Here is a 10,593-nt window from a genome sequence, read left to right as displayed (position 1 = left end):
GGCACTAAGTCTCGCCAGTTGGCAGAATAAAAGAAGGGAGAAGACCAACCGGCGCTAGGTCTTGCCAGCTGATAGAAGAAGATAGAGAAAGCCAACCGGCGCTAGGTCTCACCAACTGATAGAAGAAGAGAAGACCAACCGGTGTTAGGTTTCGCCGACTGATGGAAGAAGGAAGAGAAGATCAATCGGTGCTAGTTCTAACCAGCTGACAGAAGAAGTTAGAGAAGATAGAGATTAGAAGAGAAGATCAACCATCGTTAATTCTCACTAGTTGATAGGAGAAGTTAGAGAAGACAGAGATGAGAAGAGAAGATGAGAGAGAAAAAAGATAGAGATGGGAAGAAGAAGAGAGAGAGAAAAAGATAAAGAGAGAAAGAGAGGGAGAACAGAGAAAGAAAGAGAAGAGAGAAATATAGAGAAGAGAGAGAAAGAGAGAAGAGAGAGAAAGAGAGAGAAGAGAGGAGAGAGAGGAGAGTGAAAAAGAGAGAAGAGAGAGGGAAGGAGAGAGAAAGTACCTGCCCAAAGGGTACTAACCCTTTTCCTCTCCCTCCTCTCTCTCTCTTTGCGACGTACTCACAGGCTCAAGCAAGGGATTGAAAATTTATTGAATCTTCAAAGAATCCACTCAAAGATTGACAGGTGGTGGGGGGGTCTGTTTTACAATGAGGTAGTGCCTGTTTATATAGAGTTGTGCCCAAACATGGGTGGATTAATCAAAATTAGACCTAATTGCTGAAAATTAAGATTTAATTGAATTAAAAAAAATTCTAAAAATGAGTGAAAAAGGACTTTTTGCGTCTGCTTAATAATGTGTGGAATTTCAGAATAGTCCCCGTGGCTGCTGGAGAACTTGCGTGATCTTCCATAGCTGACCCGGGGTTGTTCTGATGCTCATTTGATCGAAAGATTATTGTTTTCTTGTAAGGCTCAACATGGCAATTGTTTTGATACTAAGTTCGAGTGATGAATCATGTTTTTTAGTCATGATCACGGGGACTTGAAATTTGTTTGAATCTTGGAAACTTTGGATCAGTAGTACAATCTTTCCTTAATGTTTTTCTATGATTTCGTCGTCGTAGCACAAAGCATATCATCACGATCACGTGGCAAAAATCGGAATGCGATTTGGAGCCTGAACGAAAATTTTGGAACTTCTGAGTTTTAAACGAAATCTAGAATCCGGAGGCCGAAATTTCAGTAACTTCGTCGGCTTCATTGATGAAATTTGATCATCCATCATGTAGGTGGTTCGGTCCAATGATAGCCTTGAACCTTACGCACATAATGGAATTGGTTTTGCGTCGATCCGTTGAGCGAGCGTCGTGATTTGGTTCATAAAGCTAGGTGTGTCGCTGCTGATTTTTTTGCAACTTCTTCACGGATCTGCAACTTCTCTCTAGCTTTTCTCCCTAGTCAGATAGCGTCTCGGGGCGTGCCACATTTCGAATTGTTCATCTTGATAAGACGAATATGATCACCAAATTTGGGAGCGATCCTATTTGGAATGAGTGAGTTATGGGACCGGAAAGTGACTGCTTGTGACTGTAAAAACATCCACCTTTAATGGTGTTTTGGTGCAGTGAGGCCATACAAGAATAGTGTACAACCTCTCATGTTTCAATGTTTTGCTCATATCTTTGTTCTAGAGTGTCTGATCAAGCTGAAACTTGGCCCATAGGGGTTTTCGATCATTGTGGATCTAATGGCGGTTGGTCTCATATGGATTTGAGACACCAAAAATGTAGCTCCAGTTGTAGGGTCCATTCAGGGTGCTAGAGGCCAATTTTCTGAAAACTGTTTCTTTGTGTTCATTCCCTTAGACATGTCTGATCAGGATGAAACTTGGCAGATGGTCTTTTGAAGTGTTGATGATGATTTTGAGAAATTCTGGGGCCATTATGAAACTGTTGGCAATTTTCCACTGTTTTGTAGGCATTATTGACCTTCTTCATACCAGGAACCAAGGTGATGAAAAATACATTCAAACAGCTTGCCCCCCCGACTGTTGTGCTACAAGAGAAGCAAGAAGGACAATCTTTCAGAAAGTTCCCTTCGGCTTTTACTTTTTTCCTTCCTAGCCACATGACCACGTGAACATCGAGGAGATTCATGTAATGATGTATCTAGGATATTAGACGTAGGGAAGAAGAGAATTTTTAGCGGAAGGTCTGGTCATGTCAGCTAGGCGAGCTGAAGTCTCTGACAGGTTCTACCTAGACTTTGTCAGTTTCTACCTTCGAAGGATGATGATTGGGCTACTTTGTCACCTAGCCTTGTGGAGAGAGGGGTATATAATAGGAGAAGGAGAGGGCATGCACATTTCATGCTTAGGCAAGAGGTCTATAAGAGAAGGAGAAGGCATGACACTCCATGCATGGGGAGGAGGTCTATCAAAGAAGGAGAAGACATGCACACTCCATGCACGGGAAGGAGGTCTATAAGAGAAGGCGAAGGCATGCACACTCCATGCATGGGGAGGAGGTCTATAAGAGAAGGAGAAGGCATTCACACTTCATGCATGGGGAGGAGGTCTATAAGAGAAGGATAAGGCATGCACACTTCATGCATGGGGAGGAGGTCTAGTAGAGAAGGAGAAGGCATTCACACTTCATTGCATGGGGAGAAGGTCCTTGAAGATTCTGGAATTTCACAGTGGCATACAACATGTCTCTAGAACACATTCCATGACTTTCATTTCATGGTGAGGAAATGAACAAAAGCCTCAATTTTCATTGAAAAAGGCGTAAGGATTTTCTACATCACATATACTTCCATTGCTCATTTCACATGCATAAATCCCCATGCATCCTTATGACTACAATGCAATGGTGATGAATCCACTTACCTGATTAGTAATGGTGCCTTCTCACAAACTCTTCTTGCACAACTCACACCCACCCAACAATGGTTGCTCACCAACCTTTCTCAACCTTGCCTTAGAGAGATAGAGAGAGAGAGAGAGAGGGAGAGAGAGAGAGAGAGATGAAGGACGGATGAGTGACATGGGTGAGAGGGTAGTTTAAGTACTCATGGGATGGGGCAGTGGTCACGTGGAGCGAATGGTTGGGTAAGTGGCACCCAAAGCATGACAAGTGGCGAGCACTCTTCATGCATGCTAGAGCCATGCGTTGCGTCTTGTCCCTTCTTCAGTCAGCGATGCCCACAAGGCGTTTCCCATCCTTCAGCTCACGCAGGCACGTGGCGTTACCCCCCCTTCGATCGCCGCATTTGCTTTCTCTTATTTGCATCTATCGTCGTGCGCCTTCACTGCGCCTATTCGCCGTGCGCTCGCCTGCTATGCCATGCGCTCGCCTGCTATGCCATGCGCTCCCATCACCGCTCGCCTACTGCCGTGCACCTCTTCTGCACCTGCCTATCGCGAATACCACCACCGTGCGACCTATTGCCCCGCGACTCACACTGCCGCGTGCCCCATCACTGCGTGACTCTTCTCTCCTTCTATCGCCCCACGAACCACACTCTACTTATCCCGCCATGCACTCAACTGGTTGGGATAGTCCGGGTCCTTACATGAATACACCAATATATCGTCAATGAAGACCACCACAAATCTGTCCAAGAAGGGTCTGATTATCCTATTCATCAAGTCCATGAAAACAGTCGGGGAATTGGTTAACCCGAACGACATCACTAGAAATTCATAGTGACCATATCAGGTTCTAAATGCAGTCTTGGGAACATCTCCCTCTTTGACACGCATTTGATGATAACCTATTCCGAGGTCAATATTAGAAAACACTTGAGCCCCTTGAAGTTGGTCAAATAGGTCATCAATCATAAGTAGAGGGTACTGGTTTTTCACCTTTACTAAATTCATCTTCCTATAATCAATGCAAAGCCTCATGGATCCATCCTTCGTTTTTACAAAAAGGAACGGTGCACCCTAAGGAGACACGCTGGGTCGAATGAACCTCTTCTCTAATGGTTCTTGCAATTGTACTTTCAGCTGCTTCAATTTTGTTGGAGCCATCCAATATGGGGCCTTAGAGATGGGAGCAGTGTCAGGGGCCAAGTTTATTTCAAACTCTATCTCCCTTACTGGGGGTAAAGAAGACAACTCCTCAGAAAAAACCGTAGGATATTCCCTTACTACTTTGGGCTGCTCTTCCCAATTTTCTACCACATAGGCTAAATACCCTACACATCTTGTAGTCAAAAGACGATGAGCCCGAAGAGACAAAATAAATTGTATAGGGAAAACATCCCTGATATCGAGAAAGTGTAGCTCAAGCTGGGTAGGGGGTCTGGGTAGGGGGTTTAAAGGTTACACTCTTATCATAACAGTCAACAGTGGCATAATGTGTGAACAACCAGTCCATACCCAAAATAACATCAAAGTCCTGAATATCTACGAGTACTAAGTCTATAGGCAGGACACACCCCTCAAGCAATAACCCACACTGTTTGAACACTATATCAGTTACCAAAGAGTTCCCCATAGGTGTGCACACTTCTAAAGTATAGTGAAGAGGTAAAGGTTCAACATTTAAATGACATATAAAATGAGGTGCAACAAAAGAATGAGAAGAACCAGGGTCTATCCAAATCCTAGCCTCTCTATCACAAACAAAGAGCATACCTCAGATTACTGAGGTAGAAACCTTAGCCTCCTTCTCCTTGAGCCGACCTTGAATCTTCGATTTATTCTCTGCCTTCATCATAGGACAGTCCCTAATCAGATAGCCAAGCTTGCCACATTTGAAACACGCTCTCATCTTCTTATAACACTTTACAGAGTGGTTGCTCATCCCACAATATGAGCATGCTGACCGCTAGTTCTCCCTCACCTCACCTGGGAATGTCTTTTGGATCTTCACATTACCCTGCTTAGTCTATCCCTTAAAGTCTCTCTTAGGCAGTAGCCGAACCTTTCCCCCAAAATTGCCCAATGGTGGGGAACTTATTCTCCCTTCTTTTCTTAACCGGTGCTCCTCACAGTCCTTCTCAATTTTCATAGGTAGGTCCATCAATGGAAAGAATGCCTTAAGATTGGCTGACATCACTTTTCCCTGGATATTTGGTTTGAGGCCCCGCTCAAATTTGCTCGTCTTACAAGCCTTTGTGTTGATATTATGTAATGCATATCGGGAAAGTTCCACAAACTTGGTTGCATACTGCTCTACTAACATCCTTCCTTGCCGTAGTTCGATAAATTCTACTTACGTACTCGGGTGGAGTCGGGGAATTATTTCTCCTTTAATTCCACAAGGTAATTATCCCATGTGGCTGCAGTCCCTGACTCTACCCAGAACTGCTTTACTAAATCCCACCATTGCTCGACATCCCCCTCCAGCATGAAGGCCCCCAATCTTACTTTTTTCTTGTTTGAACACTTTAAGACCTCAATGATCTTCTGTACCAGCCTCCTCCTTGCCTCAAGAATGCTGGTGGTAAAATCTCTTGAATCTTTCAATTATTCCTCTGTCTACATGATCGGGGACAAGGAGAGATGAGGCCGGCATACAATCCTTCATGACTTAAGTCATGGCCCTGAGCGTCCTAAAGAATTCCCCTAAAGCCTCAGCGTTCCCATTATTCTTGTTTGATTTTCTACCACGAGTCCTTGACATCTGGACTTGAAACAAGAACATCTAAACACTAGTTATTAGTCTATCCCCATTCAACTCAAGGGTCCTTCTACGATTATAGGCCAATAATCCTATCACGACACTCTGATACCATAATTATCACACCCCAAGTTTTATAATATTAATATTCCTGATATGTGACAGTCTATTCTTAAATAACACAAAAAATGCATCTATGGAAAATGATCCTGTGAGCTAGTGGGCTCAAAAGTAATAATGAGCCCAACAACCCTGATTGAATCTGGGCCGATCTGACGATCTCGAATTCCTATTCATAAAAAATATTTGAAGCTTTGAAAAATATCAAAAAACTATTGTACATGAAAAAAATGACCAAAATGCCCCCATAAAGTTTTACGGATATTTTAGTCAATTTTGTTTTTACGGTTTTTTGTTATAGTTTTATTAGGTGCAGCTTGATGAGAAGAATGCATGCCTAACATTTTTCAGTAATTTTGATATGTAGAAAAAAATTAAAATTCAAATACTATCGGACATTCGTGATCGTCAGATCGACCTAGATTCAATCTGGGCCGTTAGGCTCATCTTTTCTTGTGAGCCCACTAGCTCACAGGATCATTTTCCTTCACACACACGCACACACACAAACACAAACACACACGCACACACACACACACACACACACACACACACACACACACACACACACATATATATATATATATATAGACAAAAGTTACAAAGGCGAATTTATCCATGACTACAATCTTCCACCAAACTACTCCTGCTATACATACGAACAATATGACTGCAATTACTCTGAAAAAACTTCACAATAGCTTGATGAGTTTGGCTACTCAGCAAGTGACCATCATTATCCTTACAAATCAAGGTTAGAAAGTGTAAAGATTTTCTAAAAGACTGCATAATATGAGGAAGAGCATACATGGAGAACAATTTCAAATTTTAAAATACACAATTTAACATAATTCAAAAGATTTGAATGCAAATTGAACCAGTATGAGAAAATGCCTATATACTTCCTTTAACATAATTGCCTAGTTTAACATGATACAAAGGATGTAACAAGGACCATACTGGTGTCCCAAGTAGATCATCTATATACCCCTAAAGTGTCTTAGAAGGGTCCACTTAATCCCTATTGGCATACTGGATAGGTTCACTCATATCTCACCAATGCACCAGATGAGTCCACTTATTCTCTGTAACTAAAGTCTAAGGTAGATTATAATTCTCTATCTGATGCTGTATAAGAGCAACCGTATTTTCTAATGTTCTATGAATTCCTTTTATGTTAGCTTTTGATAAGTATGACTTAGAGTGTATTTCTATTCAGATTTCCAAGGAATCCTAAACCTATTATTTTGATACTAAACTAACTCCTAAAGAAGAAATCCTACCCATTGGGTCAATCAGATCTTGATGTGTAGAACCTCTACTATCAAAATCAGGAGAGATGCACCATCAATGGGTGAATTCATTGCATATTGTCTCACACATGCACATAACTCCAACGCGCTTTGGGGCTTTTGATAGGCATTGGCCTTGCAAAACACGGTCCTCTCACTTGCCCTTCTGATGAGAGAATGCTACACTACCAAAGGGGCCCCAATAAGTTGTGCCTCGTATAAGTTTTGGGGGTATGACCTCCTAAATACATACACTCCTAACTCTCATCCTATCATAAAGAGTAAGGATAAATCACAGTTGTCAGCACAATTATCTCATTAAATCATAACAGAAGCATGTATCCATGCACACATATTTTATTAGAAGCATGTTACCATACATCCATCATTTAACAAAAGCATGTCACCAATGCACACATATCTTTCCAAAAGCATGTCTCACATGTAATCACAAGAAACATCAACATGTCTATCCTATACATATAATCACAAGGGACATCACGATGTCATATTTCATGCATATAAATTCAGGAGACATTATCATGTCAATAGTCTACCATATATCAATGTAACAGACATCACTAAATATCAAGAAACAATAATATCGTATGTTAAAAATATCTTTGAAATCATTAATGTGAATTCACATGAAACAATTTATAGCATTCACTTTTACTGACATTTTTATAAATACTTATTTAAATATTTTGAACTATAGTTTTAGAAAAACAGTCTATTATCAATAGAAGAATTCTTATGGAAATCCAAAGTCAAGTTTTCAACTATCTAAAATTCTTAACAATAGACGGAAATAACCCAAATTTATTAACTATGGAAATACAAATGTTCAAAATATCATGTTACATAAACACGTAAAACTTGTAGTGCAGAAATCCAAATTTTTAAACAATTGATTGTTTTTTCTTTTTTTAGGAAACGTAAGGCCACTTGCACATAACATTTACAGTATCTAAAATATATGCTGACAATATTAGAATTAAATACAGAAATACATAAAACTTACAATTTCAAAAATTTTACAATTAAATGCCTAAATATCTTTGGGAGTATTATTGAAATATCATTTTTTCAAATAATGATTTTACAGGAAAAATGAAGTCACTTACCTATATGTTACTCTGAGATGGATATGTTACTATCGTTGTCGGAGTATAACTGGAATCAAGAGTGTTTAGCTAAAGGTATGAGAAGAGAGAGCAAACGAGTTTCTATGGGAAAAGGAGCACAAAAATATGTTCAAATAAGAGAGCGAAAAGTATATAGAATTATTTTTATGAGAACATGATGAGAAAGAGAAGATCTATTATGAGTTTCTTAATTATTTTTCATGGGAATATTTTGAGAACATTATCATGATCAGAACATACTATAACATGTGATGATGACATACTATAACATGTAATATAAAAATTATAATGAATATTGTAATAATATTAAACATCGCAAATAATATGCATACAAACAATATATAAATGAAAATTGATAATAAATTAAATGAAGACACATATAGTAATATATACATAAAAACCATTCATAACATTATCATAAGATTAACAAACTAGCTAATTAAACTCCATAATACAAAATTAAGTGTATCATATATAACTGGATAAGTCATGTGTAATAATTTAAAATTGATACACATAATATTGTAATGCAAAAATTTGTTATTTATTATTGTGAGAATATTATTAAAATAATAATATTATTATAAGAAAGTAATGAGGATATTATAAGAATATCATTATTATGATAATAATGAGAATATTATTAAAATCATAATATCATTATGAGAGAAAACTTCATGAGGATATTATTAAAGTAATAATATTATTACGAGAAAGTAATGAAAATATTATGAGGGCGAGATAGAAAGAAATAATAAATAAATAAAATAAATAAAAACAATAATTGTAATAAGAGAGAGAAAGAGACTTACATAGAGAGAGATGGAAAGTTTGATGAGCTTCATGATTAGCTCATGAGGGGGAGGGAATATTTTTAAGGTGCGGAAGGACACTCCTCAACTTGACACATGTCAAGGCATGTGTCCTCCCTTTTTGTTTTTATTTTTTGTTAATTATTTTATAATACCACATCACATCATATTGTTATCTTATAATGCCACATCACATCTTATCATTATCTCATAATGACACATTATATCATAATAACTTAATTAAATATTTTTTTTAAAAACAAATCGGTGGAAATGAAGGGTGTTGTAAAAGAGTGGTCCCATGCTGCATTAAGAACACAATGAACCATCACTCAAAATCATTTTTATGTAACTATTTTGTTTTATTTTATATTATTATTATTACTCTTATTATTATTAATTTTATTACATTTATTATTATTATTATTAGTATTATTATTATTATTATTATTCAGTTTCAGAAAAATTAGGGTCATCACAGAGAAAGAAAAAAACGAGAGAGAGAAAGTGAGAGAAGAAGAGAGAGAACGAGAGGAAATGAAGGGCGAGGGGGTAGAGAGAAAAGAAAAGGGAAGAAAGAGAGAGGAAGGGAGAAAGACAGGTGGGTTGATGGCTTAGCCGGCTGGCCCTACTGCATGAGTGGGAGAGGAAGAAAGGAAGAGAGAGAGAGAGCGAGAGAGAGAGAGAGAGAGAGAGAGTGAGAGAGAGAGAGAGAGAGGGGGAGAGAAGAAAAGAAGAGAGAGAGAAAGAAAGAGGGAAAAGAGAGAGAAAGATAGGAGGAGGGAAGAAAGAGAAGGAGAGAAAGAGGGAAGAAGAAAGAGATGGAGCTACCGGCCCGACTAGTTCGATAAAGGGGGAGTGAGAAGAGAGAGAAAGAGAGAAAGAAAGAGAAGAGAGCAGGCCAATGGCCCGTTGATCGTGAGTGAGAGAGAAGATAAAAAGGGGAGAGTGAGAGAGAGTGAGAAAGCGAGGAAGAGAGGAGGGGAAGAGAGAGAAAGAGAAGAAAAGTGGAGAGAGAAAGGGTAAGGGGTTACCTAATGAGGTCCTTGAACCAGACTGATGGCTAGGTTGGGAGTGAAGAGTTCTAAAAGGGAAGTGAGGGATTCCAAGTAGGGATTGAGAAGTTCTAAGGGTAAGGTTTTACGGCGAAAGTTTTTTCTCTCATCTCTTTGGGTGAATGGGGTAGAGATAAAATATTGCAAATCAAGGGAAATTCAAGCCAATCTCAATAATTTTTTAGCTTATGAACTTATGATCTCCTTTCTCTTTTTAACTTAGGGTTACACATGATTATATAGCACCCCCTTGAAACAAGGGTGGATGCTCAAAACTAACCTAAATTGTTGAAAAATTTACTTTTATGATTTAAATTTAAATCCAGTTTTTAGGGCAAAATGACCCTACCCACAATCTTGAAAATGACAAGATGGTCCCCAAAAAAGGGCCATAGGCTATGGTGGTCATCCGGGGCCCATTTCGAGCCTTTCCGACAACCCTCAAGCGAAAAGAATACCGCGAGAGTGATGGTCTCAGCGAGGTGATCGTTTTGATATATTTCTTGATCCTCAAATCGAAGTGTTGAGCTCTTGACAAAATCCGGCAAAAGATGGGAAACTTGCGATCTTAGATCTTA

The sequence above is a fragment of the Amborella trichopoda genome, chromosome 3 (assembly GCF_054954075.1).
Source record: "Amborella trichopoda isolate Santa Cruz 75 chromosome 3, AtrichopodaSantaCruz75HAP2 v2.0, whole genome shotgun sequence".
Taxonomy (NCBI): Eukaryota; Viridiplantae; Streptophyta; class Magnoliopsida; order Amborellales; family Amborellaceae; genus Amborella; species Amborella trichopoda.
The sequence above is the reverse complement of the archived record's forward strand: the minus strand, read 5'-3'. Positions refer to the sequence as shown.